We start from the raw sequence: 16,917 nt of genomic DNA on the forward strand, positions 1-16,917 counted from the left end.
GGGAGAGGGGGAGGAGGAGGAGATCAAGATCCAAGGGTGCCCAGGAATGGGCACTCCTGAGCAGTGGTAGAAGGTATAAACACGTAATCCAGAAGCCACCGTGATAAGCAGCTGCAGAGGGCAACGCAGCTCGCCTTCCGTGTGGCTGACACCCCAGCATAAATCCAACAGCAGACTGCATGACCTCACCCTGGGATCTGAGCCAGAGTTTGCTCCCAAGATCTCTGAAGTTATCAGACCTGGAAAGTATTTCACTTGTTTTCTCTTTTAGCCTCTTTAGCTCAACCGAAGGTAGCAGGGACCACAGGAGGCAAGAAGGTAAAAATCAGAAATTGTCCACACTGGATGATCTGAAATTACCTGATGATGAATACATAAGCACTGTGCCCTGGTTTCATTAGAAAGCAAAGCAGCACTGCTGAAAACTACCTGCCCTTTGCTCTACTTTTAACATCTTCCTCTCCTCTTATACGAAGTGATACACAGGCCTCTTGGCCAAAGGGCATCTCTCGAATGTAACCTCCAAAAAAACAAAACCCAAGCCCTGTACTTCTCTTTTGCTTCTTCAGCCCTTTTCAACCCGTTACCCAACAGCACAGCATCGTTTACATGTGTTACTTGGTCACTCGTTGAAGTTGACGGAGTGCTCTTCACCTCCCTGGGCCTCTGTTCCTACGTCTTTCTAAAGAAGTTGATCTCTACACCCCCCTGACACCACACTCTCCTGAGTTGTTCAGTGCAGAGTGGAACACGGGAATCTGGGCGTTCAGATGCCCTTGAGACAGACAGTAACGGGGGCTCTCAAAAAGCTGGGGGACAGCCACCACCCAAGTTAAAGAAAGGTCAAGACAATGGAATCTAGGAGCTAAACACTTTCGCCCTTAAGTGGAACCACAAACGGACTGTGACTACGGGTGAAGGTTGTTATCCACCAACCTGACAGACTCTAGAGTCACCTGGGAGCCAAGCCTGTGGGCATGACTGTGGAGGACTGTTACTTTACTGCATTGAGGTAGGAAGACTCACTCACTGTGGGCAGCCCCATTTCATGGCTGGGACCCTGGACTGTGTGAGTCCCGAAAGGGAGCTGAACAGCAGCGTGCCTCTATCACTGATTGTTTGCTGTAAATGGGACGTGACCGGCTGCTTCAAGTCCCTGCCACCTTGACTTCCCCACCATGAGGAACTGCACCTTGAACTATGAGCTAGCCCTTTCTCCCCTAAGTTGCTTCTGTCAGAGTATTTTATCACAGTAATAGGAAAAGCAGCTAAGTCAGCCAGCTGTGCCCAAGGAAAACGGCTGGCTGGGAGCCCAGAGGTGTGAGAACGACCCAACATCCTCATCCTGCATTCTTGCAGGGTGTTTGTGCACCACTGTGTCTGGGAGGATTGGGCAGGTGGGGGGCGGGGTTCAAGGGCCGGACAATTTATTAGTGGCTCTAAACCATAAGCAAACAATAATATTTCAACTGAATTCAATGTCTTCCCCCTGGTTCTCTTTAGGAAAGAGGAAGCTGGTGCCAGATCATTCTACTTCGCTTTCCACTCCTCACTTAGGGCCTGTCTCGTGTGTCCACACACAAATTTAGAATCTCAGAACAGTGGAGGGAGGCCACATTACAACCGCCAAGCACTGAAGAATTTAATCAGCTAATGTTTCAGGATCTACCCATCAAACACTGACAGCTAGCAATCAATGTAAGAAGTTACTTTGCAAAATGAATTTTCCCCCCTGAACCTGGCCCCAGAAGTCCACACTGCTGGGCTTCCCTGGAGCATTTCCAGGTTCTTACAGTTTCAGCTTTGTGTGTTTCTAAAAGACAACAGCGCACTGCTTCCTACTGGCTGTTCGGTCTGCTTTTAAGAACAGTTTCGCTACAAAAAAGGCTTCTATTAGTTTTGATGTTAATTTATTTTCAATTCTTTCCCGCTTTTCTTCTCCATTTTAAATCCCCTTTCTTCGTGGTAGGCCTAAACGCTCAGGTAATATACATACAAATGCTCCAGTGGGCAGATGGGTAAGTACCATCCCCTGGTGCTCCTGCTTCTCACTGAAAGAAGTGCCCCAAACATGCTGCACAGATTCCCTCCAGTGCTATCCTAATCCCCCCAGAGGGCATTTCTGCAGCTCCGACTACAGCACCATGGATATACAAACTAGGACTATTGATAACATTTGCCAATATAACCAAGTGAGTATTCCAATAGTCCCCTTTCTAATGCACACTTTATATAAAACCAGAAAAATGACAACCAGCAGCAAAATCAAATCAATGCTATATTAGTAATCTCACCATCTCCTCTTTTCCATCCTTCACTCTTTTTTCCTGTGTAACATCTTTATGTGACTAAACAGTCACTCTAGCAGTGAGACCCTGCAGGTGGAAAGGTTTTCCTAGGCCACCTTTGTATATTACTCTTACAGACACAGAGCCCTGAAAGCATGTTAATGTGTATTTAAGAGATATTTATTAAAGTTCTAACCACAAAAGAATGAGTCTCATTTAGTTCTTCTTAAAAAAATTTTATTTATTATTTCTTTATTTTGTGTGTATGAGTGTATTGTTTGCATCTATGTAAGTGCACCTGTCCCATGCAATGCCCATGGAGGTCAGAAGAGGGTGTCAGATCCCCTGGAACTGGAGTTAGGATGGTTGTTAGCCACTATGTAGGTGCTGGGAATTGAACTTGGGTCCTCTATAAGAGCAGTCAGTGCTCTTAACCACTGAGCCATCTCTCCAGCCCCTTATTTAATTCTTTTTTAAAAAGGAAAGGAGGACCAGGCTCAGAGGGTAAAAACCTGCTGTGCATACCTGACACCTGAGTTCAATCCTTGGAACCCACAAGGGAAAGAGAGAGCTGACTCCGAAAGTTATTCTCTGACCTCCATGTGCCTACCCCCCCCACACACACACATACAAACAAATATTTAATAAATAAATAAATTGGGGGAGGGGAGAAGCTGAGCGTGGTCGCCTGTAATCTCAGCACTCATTTGTAAGGAGGAAAATCAGAAGTTCAAGGTCATCCTAAACTAGCTACATAGGGAGTTGAAGGGGCCACCTGGGTTACATAAGACCTCATTTTAAAAGAAAAAGGTCAAGGTACAGATTATAATGATTCTAATTCTAGTACTGAGGGATCTATGACAGAATTAAATAATTTGCAAAGACCATATTGCTAGAAAGTGACCAAGGAAGACCTGATTCCGAGCACTCTGGTCTCAAGCACTTGAGCATCACAGTTTCACTCTGCTGCTAGTACAGCATTCCTTAATTTCAAATTTTATGTCACGCCCATCAAGGCTGTCACTTATTTTAGGAAACATCTTATTTCAGGCTTAGACAAGCACAGCAAGATTTGGCCAAAGAAATGATTCGAGAATCTGAGTTTGGAGATCCCTTTGGAGATTCTCCTTTCACTAAATCCAGAAAACAGGACTACAGCAAAGTTATCTCTGAACCACAGATCCCTGAGCACCCAGCGCTGTGAACCCTCCCTTCCACCTGCTTTTAGTTATCTGAACAGATCTCCCCCTCCTGAACTGAGCATTCACAAGGCGGGGGGGGGGGGGGATCAAGGCCATCAATATTTACATCTCATGAACCTGCAGGTCAGTTCAAAAGGGCACCAATTATTTATGGGTATGTTTTAGACACCTTGGGCAGATGGGAGAGAAGGAAGGGCCTGGAAATGTTCCCATTTTATCTTTACGATCCTAATACAAGAAGTCAGCTGTCAACCACTGAGGCATTCCAAAGTGAAGGGTGAAATTGATATCTTTAACATAAAAATATCACTTGCAGAACTCAGTGTTCATGAATCTAACCTCATCAAGGAGAACAAGTCAGAAGACTCCATCGTATGAGACGGTGCAAAGCAACTTCCGACAGCAATTCTGGAGTGCGCAGACGCTTTAAATGCTAGACTTCTAAGGTATGAAAATAAAGTGCAGAGTCTATACCTAGAGTCACTGATTGTGGAACAAGCCCCTTGAATACTAGCAAATACTTGCCTGTATTTGCTTGCAGTACTCTATATACACAGTTTTAAATTTAAATTCATGGATAAAGCCCTCTCCAAAGCTAGATTAAATACACGCAGCGAGGAAAGAAAGTCTCGATTTCTACTTTTGGTGCTAGAACCCAGACCCTTGTGCATGCTAACCAGTAGATCTACCACTGAGCTACACCCCTAACCCAGGACATAACCTATCCACTTGATACCCAGGTTTTACCAAGTCAAAACTTGAGGGGGTATATATGGTTGAAAATGAAGGATTCTAAAAAACAGAGGCCAGGGGGAATATGTTCCATCCCTCACAAAAATGACTGTTCAATTCTTCATTCTACACCTAGCCTGTGAATTCTTTGGCCTAGTAAATAAAAACTTTGTTCTGCAATTCAGCAACCAAGTCTCCTTGTCCCACCAGCATAAAAATCTTGAGAAACAAAAAGCACAGAGGAGAGCTGGGACTGTTGCTCAGTGACTAGAGCATGTTGCATAACATGTATGAAGCGTGGGTTCGATCCCCAGCACCAGGAGTGACGGTCCACCATGCGCCTGTCATCCTAACATTTGAGAGCAGAGGCAGGAGGATCAGTTCAAGGCCATCACTGACTACATAGGAGTTGAGGCCAGCCTGGGCTACATGAGATCTTGTCTTCAGGAAAAAAAAAGAGGAAAGATGCACACACATGAACAGTATCCACATGCCTGACATACTGACCTTTCCAGCAGACATCTCTTGGAGAAAAAACAAAACTGGAAAATTATTTGACTCTTCTGCTTGTAATTAGGAGATATGTCCAGACAGTATCCAAAGTTATGCTCTCCCAATTGAAACCTGTGTTTTATCTTCCTGTTTTGACGAAGGCTGTCTTGACGACAGGCCTGTGGTGCTATAAATTATCCCATTACTCACTCCCTCAGGTAACCCTGTGGTACAGGAAGGAAGTAAATCCCGGAGTCCTGCACATAAATCCCTTAATCAACACATGTGTGCCCTCTAAGGCACTAAATCCCCTTTAATCAGTGGATGGTCATCATTCACACCTGAAACAGAGCACAGAAGACAGGTACTCAGAAACTCATGCCCCCAAAGAGGCGTCTTCATACATTAAAATGCTCCCTAGCCACATCTGGATTGCTTTGTTGAAAACAGATATCATCAGCAAGTATGTCATCCCAGACTTCATGTGGTACAGCTTTGCAAACAGAACATTTAAGGATTCGGCGCCCTTTCTAAGCTCTAAATCAGATGTGTATACCATGTGAACCCACTTGAACATGACTTAAATTAGTGTAATGGAGTAGTGTTCCTCTCATAAAGTCTGTAGAGTTGAAACATGACCAATGGTATGTTCCAAGATGCCACCAGTTACCCTAGAAAAAAATACCTAAGGCTACCCCATTTTCCAGGATTTATCATACCTGAACAAAAGAGGAAGAGAGGACACTGATAGTCTAAGATTCTCATTTTTATTACTTAAAAATGCAAATCCAGCCGGCGTGGTGGCGCACGCCTTTAATCCCAGCACTTGGGAGGCAGAGGCAGGTGGACCTTTGTGAGTTTGAGGCCAGCCTGGTCTACATAGTGAGTTCCAGGACAGCTGGGGCTACAGGGAGACCCTGTCTCAAAAATACACACACACACACACAAAAAAATGCAAATCCCTGTGTTATGTCTAGGTGGGTTCTCTCTGCACAGAACCAGTCTTGTGGACTGAGTCTTTAACAGAAATGTGTTCTCAGTGCTTTTAAGAAAAAGTTAGAACCACACTGGCCACAGATAAAAACGGAGCAAGGCCAAGTGACAGACAACACCTTCTACAGGTTCAACTCAATTTTTGTTGAATTTATTTATTATTGGCTGCCCTTCCCAACAGCCACCGAGTTCCGTTAAATTCACTATCAGATCAGAATCAGGAGGATCTACTTGTCTATGGACTCCAAGTCACTAGTTTGGAGAGACTGAGTAGAGAACGCCAATGAAGGCTCAGCAGGTGAGTGTCCCTTTTTACAATCCATAGCCCAGACTGAAAAAATTAAGAAATTTTTTCCATTTCTTTTTTTGAGACAGGGTCTCCCTGTAGTTCCAGCTGTCCTGAAACTATGTAGACCAGGCTGGCCTTGAACTCACAAAGATCTGCCTACCTCTGTTTCCTGAGTGCTGGGGATTAAAGGTGTGTGCTACTACACCTGGCAGAAATTAGACTCTTTAGGCAAAAAACAGGCCAGGCTGAAAGAATCTTATCAATTGTGTTTCAACAAAATGACCACCTCAAAGATTAGGCCTAAAATGACTGAGAACAGAGATTTGTAAAAAAAACAGTGACACCTCATTTGACAGCTGTGACCATATGCATAAAACCCTTTCAAATAATAACCATTTGTGGTACATTCAATAGAGTAATGTCATTGAAAATATTCTTTTTCTTCATTTATCATTGATTTTAAAGAGATTTTGAATGATTATTAGCCCACAGTGTAGAGCAAAGAGCTCTATGATTGCAAACAAATGAACAGTGGTCTGTTCAACTTTCAGCACAAGACTCTTTACCCAGACGCCATCGACCTTGGTCTAAAGCAAGAAAGAGTCCTTTGACTTTCTGGGTATACCAAGGAAACACTAATAATGATGTGGCCCCCAAGATGGCTCAGTAGGTAAAAGGTAACTGCTAAGCTTGAGGACCTGGGTTCATTCCAAGGACCCATATGGTAGAAGGAGAGAAGTGACTCCCATAAGTTGTCATCTGACTTCCACATGTGCACTGTGGCACATGGGTCCACACACATACACACACACAAAATGTCATTTAAAAAACCTATTACAATGTCTTAACTTGAATGTAAAAGCAAACACACACACACATACACACACACACACAAACACACACAAACACAGTAATCCCTGTTAACTAATACCCAGTATCCATATAAAACGTGAATGTGACACCTTCCTAACAAAAGCAATACTTTGACAAACACTCCACCCCAAAAAACCTAAGTTCCCAGGGTTTTGGATGACAGGTTTTTCTTTTTATTTAAATCACACTTTCCAGGCTGCTGGTCAGTCACTCGTATGAACTCACAGCAACTGTGACAGCATCCCCAAAATCCATGGAAGCTCAAACCAGTCAAATCCCAACATAGGCATGGGGACATGGTTAAGAAATCCCAACACACCCTAAGGAACTTCTGGCAATTGATGGCTGCTGGGAGGGGGAGAGAGTCTTTTTTAAGGCTGGGACTCTTAGTAGGTTGACCACGGTCCAGTGGATGGACCCACACTGAAGGACATTTGGAGATACAAATTAGACTCTATAGGCCTTATTTTATATATATAATAAAGTTCATTAAATTGGGTGGGGGCAGTACGGGGAGGTGCAGATAGGGGAAAGGATCAAAATACCATCCAATTATATTGTATGAAAATAGCAAAAATTCAATTAAAACCATTAATTAAGGGGTAGAGAAATTGCTCAATGGTTAGAGCACAGGCTAGAAGGACCCAGGGGTTCAGTTCCCAGCACCCAGATGGCAGGTAACAACCATCTGTAACTCCAGTGCCAGGAGATCCAATACCCTCTTCTCACCTCCATGGGAAATTGCACAACACGTGTACCCTTACATACATGCAGGCAATACACTCATACGCATAAAACAAAAATAATAAAAGTACTTAAAAAATAAGAAAAAATAATAAATCACACTTTAAAACTGTGCCAATGGAAAGAAACCGATCTTGGTAAACATTTCCCTGTCTATCCTGGCGGTTAGGAGACTGTTATTCCTCAGCATAACAAACAATGCAGTCAGACCACAGGTGCTGGTGTCTGTCACACACGAAGTTTCCCAGATTAGCGCACAGTGCCCTACCCCTCCACTGCATTCCCGAGCCTCTGAAATGTGGACACAGCTTGGAAGGCACCTTTTAGCTAAAAACGGAGCTGGGCAACTGCATGTCAGACTGCAAATGATCTTCAGGAGCTCTCACGGGCTTATGCTCCTAAAGGGGTAAGTAGAACACCCTTTTAAAAAATGTAATATTAGTAAACCACATTCAAGGTCAGAAAAAGTCTACTTGGCCACCTGAATGATGACTCTGCCGTATTTGGAATTCAAAATTAAAAGGCAGGGGTTAAAAGTAGTACTTAACTAGATTTCGATTTGAAAACAAAATTGGGGCAGGACATGGACTGAAATAAGGACACCTCATTTAATGTCCTTTAGTTAGCTCACTTGTTAAATGTACGGATTCAACATAAAGTCAAACAAACACTACTAAAGTTCACGGAGAACACTCATGTTGTAGATGATTATTTATTCAGCCGATACATACATGCCAGAGAGCTGAGACACTGTGAGGCCTGCCTTGAGCAGGGTTAAGAAATAACTGAACAGTTAAAATAGTAAAGTTTATAAAGAGACATACAGCAAGGAATGTAGTCAGCAAAATGTCACCAAATTATATCCTTAAATCTGCCTTGCTTTAAAATGCATGCCTTTAGACATGCACACCGCCAACACACAGCACAGCCAGGAAGAGAACTTTGAGTCTCCAACCAAAATGAGAGCCCAGGACTTTGTGGCGTTTATAAACAGTGGTTTGAGATTTAGGTTTTGTTTTTCCATCTAAATAAAATATCCGTGGAACTGCTCTAACACCAAGGAATCAGGGAAAGGGGGACTGGTTAGCCGGGCACAGCGCCTTGAGTCTGTAATCCCTACGATTTTGAGACTGAGGCAGGAGGACCTGCTATAAATATGAGTCCAGCCTGGGATGCGTCCCGAGTACCAGGAGAGCCGGCACTACAAAGTGAGACCCTATTTCAAAACCTTTTTCAAAGGAGGTTTAAACTAAGTGATCTACCAAATTATTTTGATCCCAGACTGTGAGAGGACCAAGAAAGTTCAAAGTCCCTTCTACCCCTTGCTGATTCCATAGGGAGAGACGAAGCTGGTTTCATTAAGAAGGAAAAGGTTGATTCTCCTGTTAAATTCTTGACTGAGCCACAGATACTCAATTTCTGTAAGAAAGCATCACTGAGACCAAAATTTTGTTTATTTGATTTGATTTCTTGAGATAAAATCTCACTATGGCGCCCTGGCTGGCCTTGAACTCACTAAATAGCCCAGGCTGGCCTCCACTTCTCTCCTCCTCAGACCTCAGCCTCCCAAGTGCTGGGATCAGAGTCCTGAACCACCACACCCAGGTTTAATGCTAAAAGTTTAAAGGAAATGTTTATGGGAGAAAGGAAAGAAAACCTTAACATCAAAAATAATTGGAATTTATAGACAAGAAGCTTTGGAAAGCATCTCAGTTTGTATTTCTGGCTGACCTGGTATTGTGGTGCACCTCAGACTGGACTCAAACTGACAGCAGGTCCTCCTGCCTCTCGAACCACTCTGCCCAGCTAACCAGTCTCCCTTTCTACGATTCCTCAGTGTCAGGAGATCAGTTCCACAGACACTTTATTTAGACAGGGAGAGAAAATATTTTTCACTTAGGGTCAATTAAATTCAAACTGGAAACCAAGGGTAGTCTATTTGTATTTGAGGTATCAATATGAATACTGTTCAACTGTTGAGGGCAGCCTCTCTAGAAGATTCTTATAGTCTACCCCTGGACACTTTATGTCAATATTACATGTTTGTATATATTTGGTTTGTCCCTAATGTGGAGAATGACTCAAGAATTCTACGGGGAACCATAAATGCCTCTGAATTTCTGACTGTTCAAACAAAAATCTCTAGTAGCTGAAAAGTTCAAAGAGACAAATTGTTATGCCAAAGCCCTAAATCTCTAAGTCTTACAGCTGACATGTCCCAACCTGGGGCAGTAACAGATTGGAAGCCAAGGAGGGGCATTCTGGTGCAGAAGGATGGAGCCCACAGCTGTCTCTTCCTTCCACACACTTGGCTCCTAAAACTTGTTGATACATTTGGCCTGTTCATCTCATTTGCCGGTTTGCCGGGCTTGACACCAACAAGACGACAGAACATTTGTTAAGTCACAACTCAAGGCTTCAGTGCCACACGGAAGAAACCCGGCCAGCTGGGAGGAGAGAGCACGTCACAAAACAGACACCGAATCACATCTTCATTTTTCTCTGGAAAACAGTCAGAAAGGAAAGACTGTTTCCTAGTTATCCTGATAGGCCTTTTTTGTATCTTCTCCTCTTAGAACAGCAACCTTTGCTTTGAGTATGTTTCTATAAACGTTCACAACTGTAACTGAGGACACAGGAGCATCTAGAAAAGTCCAGTTCATACTGAAGGTTAAGTGCAATGAAGTTCTGATTTGGCACACATTTTTGTGGTGAATTTGAAACACTTCCAGGTGGTGATACTAACTCTGAAAAGAGATGAAAACACAAAGTTCTTGAAACAGCATTAGAAATGGTTTTAATGTCCTTATCTGCATAGTAATTAATTAAATAAAACTTTATGTAAGTTAAAAAATGCCTCGGTCTGGGCCTCTCCAGGAACACAAGAGACAAAATGATTATAAGAAAATGTCAGGTCCTTCTCACTTTACTATCTAGCAGGAAGTGTGCAATGATGTATCTTCCAGTTGTGATACAACTAAATGCCTTAATTACAAGTTCACCTCATTTATATCCAGAAACACACACATATTCTACAGAAATACCACAACAGACTTAAGAAACTGACCCACTAATTTGAAAATTTTGTCAAACATGCTGATGCAATGTTGCAATTCCAGCATGTGGCAGGAAGATCAGGCATTCAAAGCCATCGCCTACATAGCAAGCTTGAGGACAGCCCAGGCTGTAGATGACCCTGTTTTGATAATAAATACAAGACTAAAGATATAAATAATAAAATCCCTATTTATGTATCACAGATTATGGTGTCTTGAAACATTATACCCGAGATCTTATTCCAACTAACATGGCTAGTTGGAATGCTGGGGGCTCAGAGGGGTGTTCAGATATTTGTGTTTGCATTAAACAAATGTCTAGCGACTTTCAGAATTGGCAAACAGACGTGTAGCCCCAAAGGAATGCCAGAGAAAGAACGGATTAACCTGAGCACACAGCCACTAAAGTGGTAACATTCTCAGACCACAACCAACTGCCAAGCTCGCTGATTCCGGAAAGCCATCAGGCCACCTCGCCTCTTTTGCTGGAGAGAACCACAGCCTGGAAGATGTGTGCCACCTCCTCTCACCCCCAGGTGCCTGCAACCAAGCATATCTCCACTGATGCATGAAAAGACCAATGTGATCCATGTTGGTCCCCATCAACCCTCATAGGTAATGAAAACTTCTGAGGTTGATTAACAGAAAACTCTGAATTTTAAAAACTATCCTCAGGCTGGGCATGGTGGCACATACCTTTAATCCCAGCACTTGGGAAGCAGAGGCAGGTGGATCTCTGTGACATTGAGGCCAGCCTGGTCTACATAGCGAGTTCCAGGCCAGTTGTGGCTAGAGGGAGACAGTGACTCAAAAAATGACCCAAACCAAACCAAAACAAAAACTATCTTCATTCCATGGCATATACTGACATACTGCCATACAGGAAGGGCTCTGAACAGATGCCTAAAAGTTTCCAGGAGCATTCGAAATAACTCTTCTTGGGCTACCTATCAAAGTAGCCAAGTTCCCACCATCTTTTGATGTTTTGAATAGCAAATATCCCTGATAGAATTCTTATTAAACTCTTCGTATAAATTTGCTTCAGATAAGACATCTAGTGCCTGAGCTCTCTGGAAGAACAGGCTCACCTCAACAGATAGAAAGGGCAGGGGCACTGGAATCATGGGGACAGCAGGGAGAGAGGTGACCGCCAGTGTTGACTTGGCCACCAAGAGCAGTAAAAGGACTGAGAAAACAGAAATAATTCCAGGGAAAGAAAGCCAGAAGACACAAAGGTTTAGTCTATTTGCAAGCAGAAAAATGATAAGATCTGGTTTTTAATTAATAAAGTTAATGCTGTGTCTGTGTGTTGTTATGATTCAGTGCTTGTGGGTGTGGTTTTTAAATATTTTCTTATTTTTATTTTATGTGTATGTGTGTATTGCCTGTGTGTCGATAAGTGCACCCATGTCATGCAATGCCCACAGAGGTCAGAAGAGGCTGTTGGCTCCCCTGGGACTGGAGTTACGGATAGTTGTTACCTGCCATGTGGGTGCTGGGATTTGAGCCCGGTTGTTCGTGTTGCTGCATTGTGTGCTTTGGGTGTGTGTTGCTTTTTGTGGCGGTTGTCTTGTTTTTGCTTGTTTTTAATCTTTTTGAGAGAGTTTCGTGCTATGTAGCACTGGCTAGCCTGGCATTCACTGTGTAGCCTACACTGGTCACAAACTCATAGCAATCCTCCTGCCTCAGTCTCCAGAGTGCTTGAATTACAAGTGTGTGCTAGATGTTTTGATAGTCTGCATTGCCAATGAGGTAAACCCAACACACATGTGCTGAAGGAAAGACTTTGCTTCCCGTCCTCTCTAGACTCCTGCCTCTTTCCACCCTATGTCCCACCCTGGATACCCAAGATCACGTACTCCTTTCCCTCTGCCTATAAGCACAGGTAACTGTGTTCCTATTTTCTATTTTGTTTTGTTCTTATTTTTCTTTATTTCCATTCTGTAATGAAATGTCAGAAAAAAAAAAATAGAAGTCCTCTAAGTATAAAAGCAAGCTCAGTCTCCTTAAGAATCTCACCCACCAAAAACATCTATGGGAAGTGTAAGCGTATACCTCAGAGGACATGGGTACCTGAATAAGGGAGATAGGAGACCCTGGACTATTGATTTCCAGTCACAGACTCATGCCCTAGGACCTACTGTTTCTCAGAAATTATTATACTGAAAGATCACTCTGTGTAGGTTTCAGTCCAACATTTAAAGGCCTATGAAAACATGACAAAACTGGCCTTTTAAAGGGAGTAACACCCAATCAGACCAGATATAAGGTTGTGTAAGGCCTCAATTTTATTGCATGTTCAAATACCATTTAGCCTTGCAATATTCAAATGGCAGAAGTGTGGACAGTAGGTCAACACCCTGCCCAGCCTCAGCCAAGAGCCTACGTGGTGCTCTGCGTTCAGCGGTCAGGCAGCTGTAAGGAGCCTCCAGTGCTCAGCTGATCCTCCATCTAGAGAGTCACCGTTTTTTTGTTTTTTTTTTTTGAATCATGGGTCATGCCAACCTCTCACGAAGCATAAGCTTTGCGATGACTCACAGCAGAACTTCCGTAATGTGCTCTTCACCTATCTAGAGCCTTCCCTGTCCTTCATTATCTCTGCTCTTCGCAAGAAAAATAAATCATACGCTATGGAAAAATGTTTTTATAGCTCAATACAGCGGGAGGCACCTGGCCCTCTAGCAAGTTAAGCAGGAAAGGGAATTAAAGAGCGGTTCTTTCCGGTTCGACTGGAAAATGATGCGGCCAGCACAGCTCTCCTGTGGATAGCACTTCTAAGTCCTAAAGGAAGAAAGCTTTCCATCTCTGGATCTCTCTGAAAGCTGTTCCACCTCCTCTGTAGGATCCATTCTTGCATCAGCCCTGACCAGCCATGACTCACACACAGAGCAGAGGAGTGAATTCATCCTTAAAAAGCACAACAGATACTTTTACACCCATGGTCTTATCACTCACAGTAACAATCACCAACTTAAAGAAATCCCAGTGTCTGCTATCAGATGACAACCAAGATGTGATGGAGAGTATTGTGACAATACAAAGCCAATGAACTTTAAGGATAATAATGCTAAGATGAAATAAACCAGTCACAAAAAGACACATACTGCACTTCTCACAAGAAGTACGAAGTTGGTCAAATGCATAGAGACAGGACATATAGAGGTGGTTGCTGGGGACAGGGGGAAGGAAAATTATGAGCTGTGATTTAGTGGTGTTCAGAATTTCAGCATTCTGAGACTGGATATACAAAGACACAAAAAGACTGCATACTATTAAATTGTATAATTAAGATAGTAAGTTTTGTGTTTATCCCAATCAAAATTAAATTTAAAACGTTAGGTGTGGCAGCTTATACCTATGATCCCAGCACTCAGGAAGCCGAGACAGGCCAAGTGCTGTGAGTTCCAGGTCAGCCTGAACTACATAATGAGTTCTAAGCCAGCCCATGTTTCAGTGTAAGGCCTCGTCTCAAAAAAATAAATCCCCGCCCCAATAGGGGATGCACAAAGGACAGAGGGTTGGGGGAGTGACCCCACTAAAACAAATAGTGACATCTAATACTTTGTACGCTAAGAAGAAAATAATTTATGTTATATACACACCAAAAAGTATAACTGATCTTTTAGATTACCATTGTATATTCACTGCATCTATGTAAGATTTTGATCTGCAAAGAATCTACTCTACAGTCTGGACAGATGGCTCAGCAGGTAAGAGCACTGGCTATTCTTACTGAGGAGGACCGAGGTTCAGCTGCCAGCATCCACATGATAGATAACAACCGTCCACAACTCCAGTTCCAGGGGATCCAACACCCTCTCTGACCTCCATGGGCACTGTACAACACAGGCGCACTTACACACATGCAGGCAATACACTCATACACATAGAATAAAAACAATACATTTTTTTAAAGAATCTATAGTACATGACCACTCCCTTAAGTAACAGCTCTGAGTAACACCCCCTTGGTTCACAGACAAGGAAATTAAGGCCCAGCGTGGTGCAGTAACTTTTGCAAGACCTCACAGTTAGGAATTGATAAAGTCTGCTCTGCTCCTCACCTTCAGCTCTCAAACACACTCCTCTTTGCAAAGAGTCTTGTCACTGGCGTCTGCTTCCTCCCTGTCTTCCTAGCCAACCCCCCACAAGCAGGCTTCCCTCTTACCGTGTCCACTAAAGGTTCCCAAGAGGTCACCATTGTGTCTGTGTTACTGTTACTAGGTTTGGTGAGCTTATCTGCACCAACCTCTCTGGGGCAGGTGATACGGCTGACCCTCCATTTCCTTCTAGAAAGTATCTCTTCTCTCCATTTTCGGGACGCCGTTTTCTCCTGATAATCCTTCTGTTTGACTAACCCTCCTACCGCATTCTGAAGATACAGAACCTCTTGCTAAACTTCCACAATGGCTAATCAGTAACTAAAGGACAAATCAAGTCAGGTTTACTTTAGGGTTATTTCAGTGGTTTACAGAATTGTTCTGAGACCTGTAGTTAATAGATTGTAGAACCTTCTGGATGCAGGTTCTCTAGAGCTGACCTTTTAGGGAGGATTTCCCAAAGCTTCATACAGTATTTGGCACACAGTAAGCATTAAAGAGTCCTGTTCAATGTACTCAAACTACAAATAAATTCTCAATTTCAGAGCCATTTTTCGTAATGTAGTCCTCCAGATTCTACTGAGAAACTTCCCAAACTATCCAACTGTCACCCTCGCTCCAAGGCCAGTTAAGGATCCCCTGTGGGCCCCAGAGAATAGCTAAAACAGTAGGAACATTGCTCCCCATTACTTATCGTGCAATCCGCAGGTCTCTGCCATGTCTCCCTGTCTTTGTAAGCACCCAAACTATTTTGCAGGAAACCACACATGACAGTGACACTCCCCAGCTGTTAAGGCTTAGCTGCTGTTCTGCTCAAATAGTGTCTCACTTCGATATGAAAGGACTAGAATACACGAGAACATTCCAACAATTTCCCGTGTTTCCCGATTTGGTTAGCTGAGCAAACACCGGAGGCCTAAGTAAGAAACTGGAGGTGCACGCATGTTTGGATAAATAGGAACAGAGGTTATACCTTAAATCCATCACAGCATCTCAACGAGCAGCAAGTTGCACACAGCCTCCTTCTGTCCTGTGTTCTCTACCCCACCCACATCGGAACTCTATAAACAACATGCCCATCAAGCTGGTCCTGTGTCTTCATTTTTCATCTCATCCTTTTTGGAAGAGTGCATCCTCAGGTCCGCTTATAATCTCTGACCTTGTGGATGTTCGCCTGTTAGCTCTGAGCTTGGCATAATGGAATGTTAATAGGCTGTTATGATTTACTCTACAAAAATCAATGGTGTAGATCCTGTAGGGGAAAAAAGCCACTTTGGTGGGTTCAGCTATACACAGAGCATTAGGTATCATTTGATTCCCTAGGAATGAAAATTTGTCCTTGGCAATTCAGAGTTCCCTTAAGCTGATCTTTTATTTTAGTTAGATATTGAGTCTAATGTCCCTCCCTGACTTTAAATTCCTGAAAACTGACGAGGAACCCTGTGATATCGACAACATCCAAAATATCACATAGCATTGAGAAGATAAAATTTCAACAGCAAATGGTAAGTGAACTGTGAATTTCGGGGGGAATTTGACTGGAACAAGACAGGGCTGCTGTTTTGCTGTTGTTTTAAGTCTAGGGAAAAACTACATAACCATAACTCCCTAATAGATCAAAATAGAACATTTTTAAAAAGCATGGTAGAATTCAACTTTTGATTAAAAAATTATTTTCCATTGAACAAAAGGTCATTCTTTGATAGTAGAAATGAGGTAGTCTGTGAGGTTGACTCAAGAACATATCAATTTTAAGATGGAGCAAATCTTTTTTAAAGATCACCTTGCTTTGAAAGAATGGGAGGCAGAAAAGGCCTTTCTCAACTTCTGAAGGTCACAGAAAACATCCTCTTTGTGTCCTGAGTTTGTCTTGGGTGATGCACATATTTTGAGTTGAAGGTTCTTCAGTCGTTACTGGTTGTTTGTTTATAGAACACATCTATAAAATGACTATTTCAAGCCAGAAGGTTCTACTTTCAAAGAGATAACTATCTCTGAAGTTCGAGGATCTCAAAGGGAGAAGCACCACAAAGGAGGTGGGGGCAGGCGACAGGTGGCTGTGGGGAGACTTGGAGGCAGCTTAGAACGAGGACTGGTGTATGACACTCTTCACAAGCATGCCCTGTTGAGTAATGATCAAAATAAACT

General features: G+C 43.0%; 2 long non-coding RNA genes across 5 annotated transcripts in view; both read right to left on the reverse strand.

Annotated features, from left to right (window-relative positions):
• Positions 1-16,917, reverse strand: part of LOC108490483 — a 302,288-nt gene that overhangs the window by 73,673 nt on the left and 211,698 nt on the right. The window lies entirely within an intron of this gene.
• LOC115069181 lies at positions 10,102-15,017 on the reverse strand. The gene is made up of 2 exons (XR_003848456.1): positions 14,838-15,017; positions 10,102-10,360 (listed from the first exon to the last, which is right to left on the reverse strand). It is a non-coding gene; the product is annotated as an uncharacterized LOC115069181 (long non-coding RNA).

The sequence above is a fragment of the Nannospalax galili genome, unplaced genomic scaffold, assembly GCF_000622305.1.
Source record: "Nannospalax galili isolate Female #2095 unplaced genomic scaffold, S.galili_v1.0 scaffold412, whole genome shotgun sequence".
Lineage (NCBI taxonomy): Eukaryota > Metazoa > Chordata > Mammalia > Rodentia > Spalacidae > Nannospalax > Nannospalax galili.